The sequence below is a fragment of the Giraffa tippelskirchi genome, chromosome Y (assembly GCF_054371585.1).
Source record: "Giraffa tippelskirchi isolate mGirTip1 chromosome Y, T2T-mGirTip1v1.2.pri, whole genome shotgun sequence".
Classification (NCBI taxonomy): domain Eukaryota; kingdom Metazoa; phylum Chordata; class Mammalia; order Artiodactyla; family Giraffidae; genus Giraffa; species Giraffa tippelskirchi.
The window spans coordinates 8,863,641-8,877,108 of NC_137290.1; the positions used below are offsets into that span (position 1 = coordinate 8,863,641).

Here is a 13,468-nt window from a genome sequence, read left to right on the forward strand (position 1 = left end):
AAGTTCTTCTCTCTCCTCTCTGTGGTCTTTCTTTCCTTCCAGCTGGGTTTTTGCTTCACCTTCTACATGGATTCGAGCGACTCCGAGTTTGACTCGCAACCTTCTCCTGTAAGTTTGAGAGCTGGCCCGAAGTACACCTCCCCTTCGAAGCCTCGTGCAAAGTATCAGGAGATCCAGGCCTGGGAGTGTCCCCTGTGCGGTCTCAACGTCCTCTACATCTCCTGAAACCTGAGGTCCCCCCGGCCTCCCGCTCCAGGCCACCCGCATGCCCCCCTATCATGCATGCTGGGCTACTGTCATGTGAAACCCCCAATATGGCGGCTTCAATGAACCCAACTTGCTGTCTCTCCCAAGGCTGTGGTCTGTGTGTGAAACTCCCAGGGCTGGGGCGGTGCAGCTCTGTGGAGTTGGGCAGCCAGGGTCCTTTGACCTTGGTGCTCTGTGCCACGTGTCTGGAGGGGGCTCACCCCCTACACTCAGTCCAGCTTCTGGTTCCAGGGAAAGTAGGGGGATGAGAAGAGGGGAAGACATGCTTCAGTCCTTCAAAGGGCGACTCCTACAAGAAACCCAGATCACTGTTCCTCACCTCTCGTTGGCCAGAACGGGTCACATGGCGACATGCAGTTGTAACGGATGCTGGGAAGTGTAGTCCCTAGCTCGGCAATCCTGTGTCACCTAATAGCTGCCATCACTAGAGGAAAGTTGTGTCTGTACTTAGTGCAACCCCGCGACCCCGTGAACTGTAGCCCACCAGGCTCCTCTGTCCATGGGTTTTTCCAGGCAACAATAGTAGAGTGGGCTGCCATCCCCTTCTCCAGGGGATCTTCCCGACCCAGGGATTGGACCTGCATCTCTTGTGTCTCCTGCATTGCAGGCAGATTCTTTACCCACTGAGCCATCAGGGAAGCCCTTTTATAGCAAAGGAGAATGGCTACGGTTTCCACCACTGACGAGATCTGTTATGTTTCATGTTTATGTTGATCTGTTATGATTTATCCCCAGCCACCAGGCTGTGCTGAATCCAGGAGTGAATAAAGTTATTCTTTAGTTCTGTATCTCTCTCCCACTGACTAGGATCTCCTCCCGTTTTACACAGATATTTAGAATATCCTTGTGGCTTTTGGAAATAAAGAAGTTTTCACATATTGAGATGTAGGAAAGCCATTCCGGCTCATACATGGGTTAACCTGATACTGCATCGGCAGAATGATAACGAGGATTTAAATATCGTTTCCTAAGACTTCGCCTTCCAGTGCAGGGTTGCAGGTTCAACCCCTGGTCAGGGAGATAAAATCCCACATGCCTTGTGATAAAAAAAAAACAAAACACCATAAAACATAACCAATATTGTAAAACAAATTCAATAAAAAAATTAAAAGATGGTCCACACTGTAAAAAATCTTTAAAAGATAAACAATTGGTTCTTGAAAGCCGGATACCAACCCGAGTGAGTTATTTTGCATATGACACACTTAATTCTCCCAATTGCCCCAGGAGGCAGGACCCATTTTATCATTCCCCCTTTCACAGATAGAAAAACTGAGGCACAGAGGTTAAACAATTTGCCAAGGTCTCATACATGGTGCTGAAGAAGACTCCTGAGAGTCCCCTGAACAGCAAGGAGACCAAACCAGTCCCTCCTAAAGGAAATCAATCCTGAATATTCATTGGAAGGACTGATGCTCCAATCCTTTGGTCACCTGATGCGAAGAACTGACTCATTTCAAAAGACCCTGATGCTGGGAAAGATTGAGGGCAGGAGGAAAAGGGGAGAACAGAGGATGAGATGGTTGGATGGCATCTCCGACTCAATGAACATGAATCTGAGAAAACTCGAACTAACTCAAATAGCATCTTTTTGGCCTCCTTTCTATGCATTGTACATCTGCTTCAATTATTTAGGAAAAGGGCACCTTTTAGGAAAAGGTACCTTTTTCCTCAAAGGTGCCTGGGGACCACCAGGACAAAAGCGGGGAAGGAGCGGCTCACAACCCCTTCACACCCCCGTTCTACACGGGTGCTCAGATCGAGCAGTTAAAACTGCCTGAAACAAGTTTGTGGTTATCAGGGTTGGAGGACTGGAAATTCTGGCCTCACACCCCCTCTGTGAGCTTAACATCCTGGCATCACTGTCTCCCTGGCAGGGGGTTCCACCTGGGCCCTGACCCTCACCCCTCCCCACCCCTACCTACTCCCCGCCCGGGCCCAGGTCTTTCAGGAGACCGGACATGAGGTTGACAGGGGAAAACCATGTTATACTGCTGAGCTGTGGAGACACAAGGGCCTGGATGCCCGGGGGTGTGGGTAGGGAGGGCCGGGGGCTGGGGTCCCACACTGCAGAATCACCAAATGCACAGTGACCCCCAGGCACGCGGTCACCCCTCTCCCAAACACCCACACACTCATTGCTGCTCACAATGGCCTACTCACAAAACCCCTAGATGGTGGCAACTGACACTCTTTTGGAATGGACACACACTTGCCGAAACACACCCCATCTGGCCTGTCTATTAAGGATGGTCCTTACCCTTAAGGATGGACTCTCGTCAGACCTTAATCAAATGGACTCCCAGCACAAAAGCTGAGAAATGCTGTAGGCATTTGGGTAGCTGGCATTTTGGGCCTATTATGAATGGACCTGTTAGGAACATTCTTTAGACATATGCAGGTATATATGTAAGGTTTACATATATATGTAAGGTTTACATACACACACACACACACACACATATATATATATATATATATATATATGTATGATTCATTGGAAACACTGATGCTGAAGCTGAAACTCCAATACTTTGGCCACCTGATGTGAAGAACTGACGCATTTGAAAAGACCCTGATGCTGGGAAAGATTAAAGGTGGGATGAGAACGGGATGACAGAGGATGAGATGGTTGGATGGCATCACCAACTGGATGGACGTGACTTGGAGTCAACTCTGGGAGTTGGTGGTGGACAGGGAGGCCTGGTGTGCTGCAGTCCATGGGGTCGCGAAGAGTGAGACACGACTGAGCAACTGGAGTGAACTGATATATATATGTTAACCTATAGTTTTGCAGGCAGATTCTTTGTTGTCTGAGACATGAGGGAAGCCTGTATATACTGGAAGGATGCAGTCCATAGGGTCACAAAGAGCAGACACTACTGAAGCAACAGCACATATATATATATATATATATGAGTTCATTTTTGTTTTTGTTTTATAGAATTATAGTGGATTTATGATGTTGTATTAGTTTCTGGTGCACAGCAAAGTGATTCGGATAGAAAGATGTATGAATGTTCAGATTGGTTTTCATTACAGGATATCAGATAGAGCTCCCTGGGCTATGCAGCAGGACCTTATGTATTTTTGTATATAGCAGTTTGTATCTGCTAATCCCAAAGGCCTAATTTATCCCTTCCCCAACCCCTTTCCCTTTCAGTAAGTATAAGTGTGTTTCCTATGTCTGCGAGTCTGTTTCTGTTTCCTAAGTCCATTTGCATGAGATTCCATGTATAAGTTATACCATAAGGTAATTGTCTTTCTCTGCCTGACTTCACTCAGTATGATAATCTCTAGGTCTATCCATGTTGCTGCAAATGGCATCATTTCATTCTTTTTGATGGCTTAGTGATACTCCGTTGTGTGTATGTACCACATCTTCTTTGTCCGTTCGTCTGCTGATGGACACTGTGGTTGCTTCCATGTCTTGGCTGTTGTAAACAGTGCTGCTCTGAACATAGGGATGCATGGATCTTTTCCAAGTAGAGTTTTCTTCAGATATATGCCTGGGTGTGGGATTGCTGGCTCATATGATAGCTTTATTGTAGTTTCTAAGGAACCTCCACACTATTCTCTACTGTGACTGCACCAGTTTATATTCCCACCAACAGTGTAAGAGATGTCATGAAACATCTTTTTGCATGCCCTCTGTTAGCTTAATACACAGTTCTACTGGGAATATACCCAAGAACGTGGTTGTTGGGGTTGGACATGCATATGTGCAGTTATGCCAGCCACCACTTTTCTCTTCTAAAGAGCAGCACTGATTCATACTTCCGTAGCAATGCACAAGAGTTCCAGGGGTTTCACTGCCTCACCAACTCTCCTGCTTTTCCTTTAATCAGTCTGAATGTATATGCTTGTACCCCTGGAATCTGGATTTTGAAAGCAAAATTTTTGAAAGAAATTTCTCAAGCTGAACAGATTATAAATATCAGCAAAATTAAAACTTCAAAAGTACAAGGTAGAGAGAGAGGCTTTTTTGTTTGTTTGTTTTAATGAACAGACCATGTCACAACTTGGGATTCTTGTGAAATGCATGTATTATCTTAAAGAGAAAACTCGCTCATTAGTCTTCGAAATTGTTGAAGTGCTGAAGCTCATGGGTGATCATTTGACTTCTCAGAAGTGAGTGGGTGCTTTCCTAAGTAACAGGGGGCTGGAAACCGGTGATAATCTTAAAATCAGCCAGCACCAAAGAACAGTCATAAATACCTCATAAGCGGTGAAGTCAACAACTATCTTCTAAACATACAGGCTTTACCTTTGAAAAGCTTCAGAACTTTTGTCATGACATTTTTTGTTGCTGTAAAGCCGACAGCATATACTCTAGAGACATTAGCACCTGCCTGCAGTTGCTCTGTTTTGACACTGGGAGGGACAAGGGAGGAAGCAAGAGTGGTGGGTTGGCTGCATGTTGCAAGGAACCTTGGGACAGTGGGAGACAGGGATGCCCCGGGGGGCGGTTCGGAGCCTGCTGGTTTTCAGGTTCCAGGGGCTAGGCCATAGCGATCCGGCCAAAAATACCCCATTGCTCATGCTGAAAGTCCTGACGAGAATTCCTTCCTTTCTCTGGGGACTCGTCCCTGGCTGTGGAGGCCACAGGAGCAAAGGTGTGGGTCTTCCCCTGAGGGAAGATTCTGACAGTCTCGCTGGAGCAGAAACTCTGATGTTGTCGTAGCGAATCGGCAATAGGCGACACTCAGAGGGATCCTGGATTCCAAGTGAGCATCTTGGCTGTCTCTGGGCCCAATCGGGGCCTGGCTTCCTTGGCGCATGGGCTGTGTAGGCTAGCAGGGATGCCCGACTATAATGAATCCTACCTCAGCCTACTGAGTGCAACTGAAAGAGAGCCTTGGCATTTAGCAAATCATTGAGGCCTGGGGTGGAATCAAGCCGTCGTGGTACATGTGGGGAGAAATGCTGCTTTCTGCACAAGGGAGGCATGAGCTAAGGCACCAGAGAGGGCCGGTTTCCCAGGGCACCATCCATGTGGGGGCTCCGTGGGTCTGGGTAGTAGTAAACGGAAGGGCTGAAGGGTAAGGATGCCTCCTTTCCTTTTGGGCCTCAGGTTCCATGCCTCGTATCGGCAGAGGTCCTGTAGATCCAAGTGCGCCTTCTCCACAACGTTGTATCAGATCCAGGCCTGTCACATTCTCCTGGGGCCCTTGGAGGCTCGGGTGTCTCTTTGGCCTTTTTCTGCTACAGGGAGATAGCGCTTGGGGGCAGAGGTAGACAGGTGCACACAGAAAGCTACAGTTAGGAAGAGCAGTGGGCCCTCACTCAGTAGCTCGTGGGCCCTAAGGGGTGGTAGGCTTACAACAGGGCTGCAACATGAACAAGGAATGACCGAGACAGGTGCACACCGAGAAAGGGGTGCTGCAACTCAGCTGAGCCCAAAGGCCCTTGGTTTTCTGGTTCCTGGAAGCAAAGCACAGGCAATGGAATCAAGCCAACGTGACTGGAAGTGTGAACCTGTCCAAGGCGATGGGAGAATGCAGAACACATATGCATGTCACTCAGGTGTCCACGGCGAGCACTTCTAACCCTGGCTGCTGCTCTGCAGCTCGGTCCCCGTCACGAGCAAATGCCAACATTTTGTAACCTTGGAGGCAAAGGCACAGAATTAGAAGTGCAACCTGACGTGATTGATGAGCGAGTGAAAGAAAATAACCAGGACAAAGAAAGACGGGTGCTTACCAAAATTTATTTTCCTGGAGAAGAAAGCCTGTACTTCTGCATATCTGCAGGTTTCGTTTCAGTGATGTGTGTACGTGCTCGTGCGCTTGTGTGCATGTGTGTGTGGGGGGGTGAGCACACATGTGTGTGTAAGCTCCTGCCAGGACACTTGAGTGTGACCTGTCAGTACAGGCCTAGCCGGGGGATGGAAGGATGGGCAGCAAAAACGTGAAGGAGCTAGTGAAAGGTGCATAGACCCTGGGCCAGGGAAACAAGCCCCGTGATCTCACTGAGAGAGCAAGCTCTAAGTGGAAACACGGTGCTGCACCCAGGATCCCCGGCAGAAAAGAGAGGCAGGAGGAAAGCACCTGGGGGCGATCAGTGAGGATGCAAAGGAGCCGAGACCCAGAACAGGCTGCATTCCCTGGCACAGAAGACGGGGTGGGTGGCCCCACAGACCATTGGACACCCAGCTGCGAGGACCTTTACATCCTTCTCAGGCACAGGGGCATTCTTTCCATGACCTTGCCAGGAGCATGAGCACCCCTTGCCTTTCTTGGAAGCTTTCAGAGATGGACCAGCACTGTCGCATAAGCACCCGCTACCTGCAGAGCCTGCCAGTTTGAAATATCTCTCTGTACTCTGCAGAACGCGTATATCGGCTATCGGGACTATGGGAAGGATGGCATAGGTTGATCTCCTCGCTGCTCCCGGCCCCTAGGATAGGGCGACAGGGTAGGCTGGGATGTGTCCTCACCTGGGGAACAGAACCACTTTGAAAGGGGCTCGGTAGGGTAAATGGGCAGACGTCCATGCCTCCTGCACCGGTGAGTCGTGGAACGTAACGGGGAGGTGTCCTTAGCATCTCCCTGGCTGGCATTCGAACAAGGTTCAGGGAGTTCCCTCATGCCAGCAACAGCATGTCCCGATTCTCCCTCTGTCCAAAGTGGGGCCAACCCACCTTACTCCTGTGCAGCGTTCACGTCTGCCCAGCGAGGGAGGGAGGGTCGGCCGTCCCCTTCTGCGGTTCAGCAGAGACCACCCGCTGTTGGCTCTCAAGTTTGAGAAAGCACTCTCCGACCGTGTGGACTGACCAAGTCTGATCTCCCGTGGGTGCGACTTACTCAGGAGGAAAAGGGCTTGGCTTCACGCTGAGGTTAAGCGTCTCTTCTGAGCGCTGGTGTCCAGAGCATGGCAGAGGTCAACAGCACCACTTAGAGAGAGGGAGACACACAGACACCAGCCCCTAGCACACACACAGAAAGATGGCCAGAGAAAACAGTGCTGTGCCAGAAGCAAAGACAAAGAGACACGGAGAGAGCTCTGTATCCTACGTCTCTGGTGCCCCTGAACGGTGGAGCTCGACTGTAGCAAACGCTAGGCTTTGAACCCACTCCCCTACCATCCGGACAGCAACAGGCTCTCTGTCCCACGGAGAAAACTATCCAGCCACTTTGCGTCCCTGCCTTTCCTTGGACACTCCGGGAGAGCTCCCAGGGATGAAGGTCCCGTGGGACACCGGAGTGTGCTGTTCGGATTGTGCAGCGGAAAGATGTGGATAGAAATTCCAGAGGCCAAGTCAACGTCAGAGGGGGGAAGCGCAAGATGCAAAACCCGCCGCCGCCCGGGAGCAGAGTTGGGCCACGTGGGGGCGCTGGAGCCCAGGAGCCTGGGACGATGCCTCTGGCCTAGGGGCGTGTCCATCGAGGGTGCCGCCCACTACCCTCTCTGCCATTGGACTAGATATGGGTCCAGCCTGGCTCACAGCCGGGGTATCCTGCGTGCTGGGCCCATCTCCCAGGGCCAGGGCGCCTTGCCCCAGGACATCCGGCACCCCGTTCTTCAGCCTCAGGCCCCACCCCACCCCCGCACACAGCAGCCCCCGCCCTGCGACCATCTCCCCCACTCCCCGCCCCCAAAGAGCCAGTGGTCGCGGCAGGGTGACTGCAGCCTGGGCCGCCGGTGCCCACCACTTGCTCTGCTATCATGTCCGGCCCCTTCGCATCGGCCCCAGCTCGGGGTCATGGTCAGGGCTGAGAGGAGCGTCAGAGGCGGCCCGAAGAAGGCGGGAGAGTCCCGGGACTCTGGACCTTCTTAGTTGGGAGCCCGGGTGCTCAGGGCGTGGGGTCCACGCAGCCTGCCGTCGCGATGCTGTGCGCGGCTGGGAACTTGCAGGCACCAGGTGGCACGCCAGGGGGAGAGGCCACCCTCTTCAGGCTGGAGGCGGTGGAGGGAGGCGTGGCCTGGGGAAAGGAGAGGTTTCCGGGGTTGGACGGGAGTTCCCTCTGCTGGCGGACGACCTCATGGAGGAGGTGGAGGTTGTGGCGGACGAGGAGCAGATCCAGGGGTCCACCCAGGAGCGAGAGGGGAAGATGGAGGAGGAGCAGGGCCAGGAAAGGCCCGGAGGCCCGAGTGAGCGGCCGGAAGTAAACGCCCTGCAGGTGGAACTGAGCTCTGATAATGAGAAAAACCGCTGGGCCTACTGCACAGGAACCGTCGGAGGAGGAAGTGTCACTTGGCTCAGAGAAGCGCCATCATCCCGGGCATCCCTGGCTTCTAGGCCAAAGCATATCCTTACTGCTGCATCTTCGTCCGCGGCCAAGGAGGAGGAGGAGGCCCTAGGGGCAGGAGCAGGTGCAGGAGGGGTGAGGCGGCAAGGGCAGGGGGAGGATGACGGAGGCCCCTGAAGGAACTGGGGGCCGGGGAGTGGTGAGCTCCCAAGGCACAGTGCCACACCTGTAAGTGTCCCAGCCAGGACTTTGGGTGTCTCCATTAGGCCTACCTCTGAGCAGGAGTAGTAGTCGAAACCTCGTGGTCAGGAATGACTAGAGACAGGAGAAGAGAGCAGCAACCCCAAAGAGTTATTGTTGCAAATGTGGATGAACACAGCAAATAGCTGAGACAGTGGGAGACACACACACACACACAAACATAACACCCCTTGTAACACACACACACACACACACACACACACACACACACACACACACTGCCCCCCACATAGCTTTCAGACGCTGTTTGCACAGGAACTGCAAATCTGGACCATGTTAGCAGTGACATGCCGCTACCCAGCGCACACAGGCCAGGAGGACAGGAGCGGTCAGAAAGAGACCCTGCTTGGGGGATGCAGACCACCTCGGATGCAGAACACTGCAGGGAACCCAGAGCCATGAGCCTGTCTGGTGGTATTGCAGGGCCTGAGGAGTCAGTGGTGGCTGGGCAAGCGGAAGTGCCCAGAATCCTCACAGATGCCTGTCGTAGTGTCATCCTTCTGCCCCAGACTAGGGCTGTTGCTCGTGGTTCTTCTTGGCCCAGCATGTGGTCTGACTGGCTCCTTGACCTAAAGCAGATTATGAACCACCCCCAGGTGTCCGTCATGATCGGTGACCAAGATGAAGACTTTCTTAGCTACATGATGGACTTGAAGGTCAGTGAGGCTGACGACGGGTGGGTGGGGGCCCTGGGCGGGGAGTTGATGGATCCTGTTATCCGTGTGCCTGTGCTGTGAGTCCTTGGAGAGGCATCACAGAAGCATTTAATGCCCGCCTGGGAGGCAAGCTGAGGCCCCAAGAAGCTTGCACCTTTTTCCTCCTCCCTGTCCTGGCAGGTGCAGGTGCTGAGCCATCCACGGTCCCACTGCAAGCTGATATTTTCCTTTCAGGACAACCCCTACTTCGGGGACATGGCGATCATTAAGGAGTATTAACTTGACATCACTGGTACGGCAAGGCTCCTGGGCTGGTGTGGGTGGGTGCGCAAGTGTGTGGATTCTCCACCCGCGGGACCCTCCCCTGTCTCCCCTGTCTTCCTCCAGGGTATAGGGCGCATCATTCCACTCCGGTCCGGTGGTTCTGGGATTTTGAACGGGGAGCACCCAGCCGCAGGCTGGATGCCAGGAGTCTTAACTTTCTCGACTGGTTGTCAGACCACAACTGCCCAGAATTGAACAGGATTGCTGAGGTGGGGTTGCTTTGGGCCCGCGCACAGGTGGCGATTGATGTTGGAGTTCTTGGCTGCTCACGGGAGGGTACAGGGACTGGTCAGCCCTGGGCTGACCTTGCTCATGTTGCCAGCAGATCATTGGCAAAGACATGTGGGAGGATCCCCTGCAGTCCTACCCCAGGGAGGAAGGTCCTGCCATGAGAGGTAACTGACAGAAACACGGGTTGTGAGGGGGTCAGGTGGTGGGCCCTGATGGGTCAGCCATGTAGAGGCTGGGACACTCTCCTTTCCCAAATGCCTTCATGCAAGCTGGCTGCGGAGCCTAGATTCGGGTCATACGTTTGGCAGGTGACCTGCTGAGACTGGAGGCTTGGGGAGTCGATGTGTGTGTGAGGGAAGCAAGTCTCCCTCAAAGCAGCTGTGGTTGCAGCGCGAGAGTCCTAGGTGATTCTGCTAGAGGCAGGATGAATTAACGATCTTTGTCAGAATCATCCTCCCCCGGGTCCTGCCAAACCCCGGCCTCCTGCTGCTCACTGAGTTTGAGATTGCCTGGTCCCTTCCTTCCTGCGCCTCCTCCTTTGAAGGCCTATCATTGGAAGGGTGTCCTCTCCAGGTTCGCAGTGCACTTGTGTGCTGACTTTGGGGTCTTCTGTGAATTTCCACATCCACCACTCGGCCTCTCACCACCACCACACAGGCAGCCCTGGAAACAGCTTCAGGCTCGCTGGGGAAAATACGGAAGAGCTGGGAGAGGAGGTGGACAAGGAGCCCCAAGGGAAGGACATGGTGCCTACTGACGCCATCTCCTACATTGCTGGACACAGGTGTCTTCAGCTAGTGACACACCTGCGTTCCCTCTTTGGGTTTGTGGCCCCATGCCGTGCATGTGTGTGTATATACACGTGTGCTTGTCTGACCTGTGTTTGTGTGGGTCTGTGCCTGTGTGTCTGGCCCAGGGCAGACTCAGAGATGAAGGTGACAGGAGAGGAGGCGTGGAGCAACCAGAAGAGGAGGCATGAGGCGTCCCCAGACTGACGGTGGTTGGTCGACGTATCTCCGCAGTGACCCTGTCCAGGACGGGAACAAGGAAAGGATGGTGAGTGATAACTCAGGACCGTGACTCCAGAAATATGCAATTAGACCAAAAGGCAAAAACACGCTCAGCATTTCTGCCGAGTTGTTTTGTTGTGTTTGGACCGGGAAGAGGGGTGGAGGGTCTGAGGAGTCACCCAGAGCAAATCATGCGGCTTGGGGCTTTGAAACCCATGCCTGTGGACCCCTCCGTTTCTGGGGATGTGAGCCGGCCTGCGGAAATGCTGGCCATGCCTACGACAGACCCAGGATGGTGAGGAGGCTAAGGTCCCGCGGACAAGGGCTGAGACCCAAAGGAGGAAGAGGCACAGAGAGCCAGGTTCACTGGAGATTTGTTCCACACACGTGAGGAGGAGACTGGGGAAGGTACTGGGCAGGGCTGCCTAGGATCAGCCCATCAGCCAGCACCCTGCCTCCCCGAGGGTGGCACACCCTGGCACAATGCGAGACGGAATGCGAGACGTGCTGAGGGAGGATGTCTGTGCGAAAACATAGTCATCCTAGGAGAGACGGGCTGTGTGTGTGGCATGCCACCAGGCACTTCCAGCCTCCCTGGCAGTGCAGAAAGGCGAGGAAGGTGCAGGAGTAGGGTGTACGTGTGTGCCCCTCTGCAGGGTGTGCCTGTGAGGGAGGGACCAAGGAGAAAGCAAGGGTGGTGGGCTGGTTGCCTGCAGAGTCCTTGGGATTGTGAGAGACGCGTTGGCATGTCAGCTCCCTGGGGGTCAGTTCAGAGCCTGCTGTCATCCAGTTCCAGGGACTAGGCAATAGCGGTCCTTCTGAAGATGCTCCATTCCTCGGCCTTAAAGTCCTCACGTGAATTCTTTGCTTTGTCTGGGGTCTTGTCCTTGGCAATTTGTTTGTCTCCTGAGTGATTCAGAAGTTGATGGGAGATGAAGGCCAAGGAGCAGGGACGTTTTGCTGTTCATTGCAATAGCCCCTTTCTACATGTATGTATTTCAAGTTACAAAAAAATGAAGCATTAAGTTAATCAGTAGCAGTAGCCTCATTTCAAGTGCTAAACAGCCCCATGAGGTTTAAGGGTTGTAGTGCTGAGCACTGTTTGCCCAGACAGTCCCGTAATGCCATGCTTGAGGATCTGGACCTATGAGAGTGGAGAAAAGAGGTAGAAGAATACAGTTTCTAGGCAGCCTTCGAACACTAGGATGATGGAAACCATGGATAAATGTTAGTGTCTTCAGTGCTGTAGAGCAATGAGGATGCCCAAGTGCCAATCCTGGAGAAACTTCTCCATTTAAACTCGACAACTAGCACCACCATTCAGTAAGATACCAGAGGTAAAGAAAATCTGCTCATTGTGTCCATGGCTTTTCTGGGAACAAAAAGAACCTATGGAAGAACTGAGGTCACCTGGAAGATTAATACTGTGGTGATGAAGAGTCAAGGACATACACAGTGTCTGGCCTGCAGCTGGCCCAGACAGTAGCCTGGATGTTGACAGGCCTGCCTGGTTCATGGACTGGCTTAGCTAGTTCCAATATCCAGGTTTGAGTTAGGAATGAGGGCTGTTTCTAACTGCTGTGTAAGAACAAGGGTCTTACATATCTGGGTGACATACCGAGGGTTTGAGTAGTTACCTTTAAGCACCCAAGCTGGTACCAGAGGGTAAGGAAGAAATACAGTGGCAGCTGAACACACTCGTTCCTTCAGCCGTCTGGTCAGTGTGCCTGCTGTGCTCTGTGCTCTGCAGTGGTTGTGTGTACTCTCACTGTTCATCTATGAGATAAAACCCTTTTAAGTTTTCCCAGTCTGCTGATATCGAAGAAGGAAACAGGGAGACCCAGGGATGAGGGCATCAGGGTACAGCAGACAAGGACTTTTCTTCTCCGGTCAGTAATTTCTTCATAAGTGTACATCTTAAGGCCATGAAACCTCAGTTGAGCAGAGCTTAAGATGAGGATCCCGCACAGCAAAAAGGCACGGTTATAAACCATCCGAGTGCAAGTAAGCTAGAAGAGGACCAAGCTCTAGGACACAGAGAAGCTAAAGTATATTCTCAAAAAAAAAAAAAATAGTATCATGTGCAGTACTACTTGCAACACTTATAGGTATTAATTAAATCTTTTTCTTCTTGCAAACAACTCTTTATCTGATCACTCAAGAGATGAAACAAAGAATATTCACACTGGCAAGATTCAGACCCATAATCCAGACCCAAATTCTACCACCTTGCAAACTGTTATTGCAAGAGAGTAGAACTTGAATCAGATATAATGCATGCGGTAAGGCTAGATATGCTCTACATCCAACCTACAAGTGTCTCTATTTGTCTGTAAGCAGAGGACAGGAGGAAAATGGAGCAAAGCAAGCTCTGGCAAAACAACTGGATTTAATCTTATCTGATAACCCTGGATTTAAGACAAATTCCATGCTGGCGCAGTGCGGAGCCTTTTGGATTAATATGTGAACTTGCTCCTTCCAAAGGCAACTAGGTTCAGGCCTTTGCAAAAGGAAGGATACGGCACAC

The 13,468-nt window shown here is 52.0% G+C and overlaps 1 pseudogene; it reads left to right on the forward strand.

Annotated features, from left to right (window-relative positions):
* The first annotated feature begins 7,935 nt into the window (after positions 1-7,935).
* LOC145537640 (testis-specific Y-encoded protein 1-like) lies at positions 7,936-10,103 on the forward strand (annotated as a pseudogene).
* Positions 10,104-13,468: the final 3,365 nt, after the last annotated feature.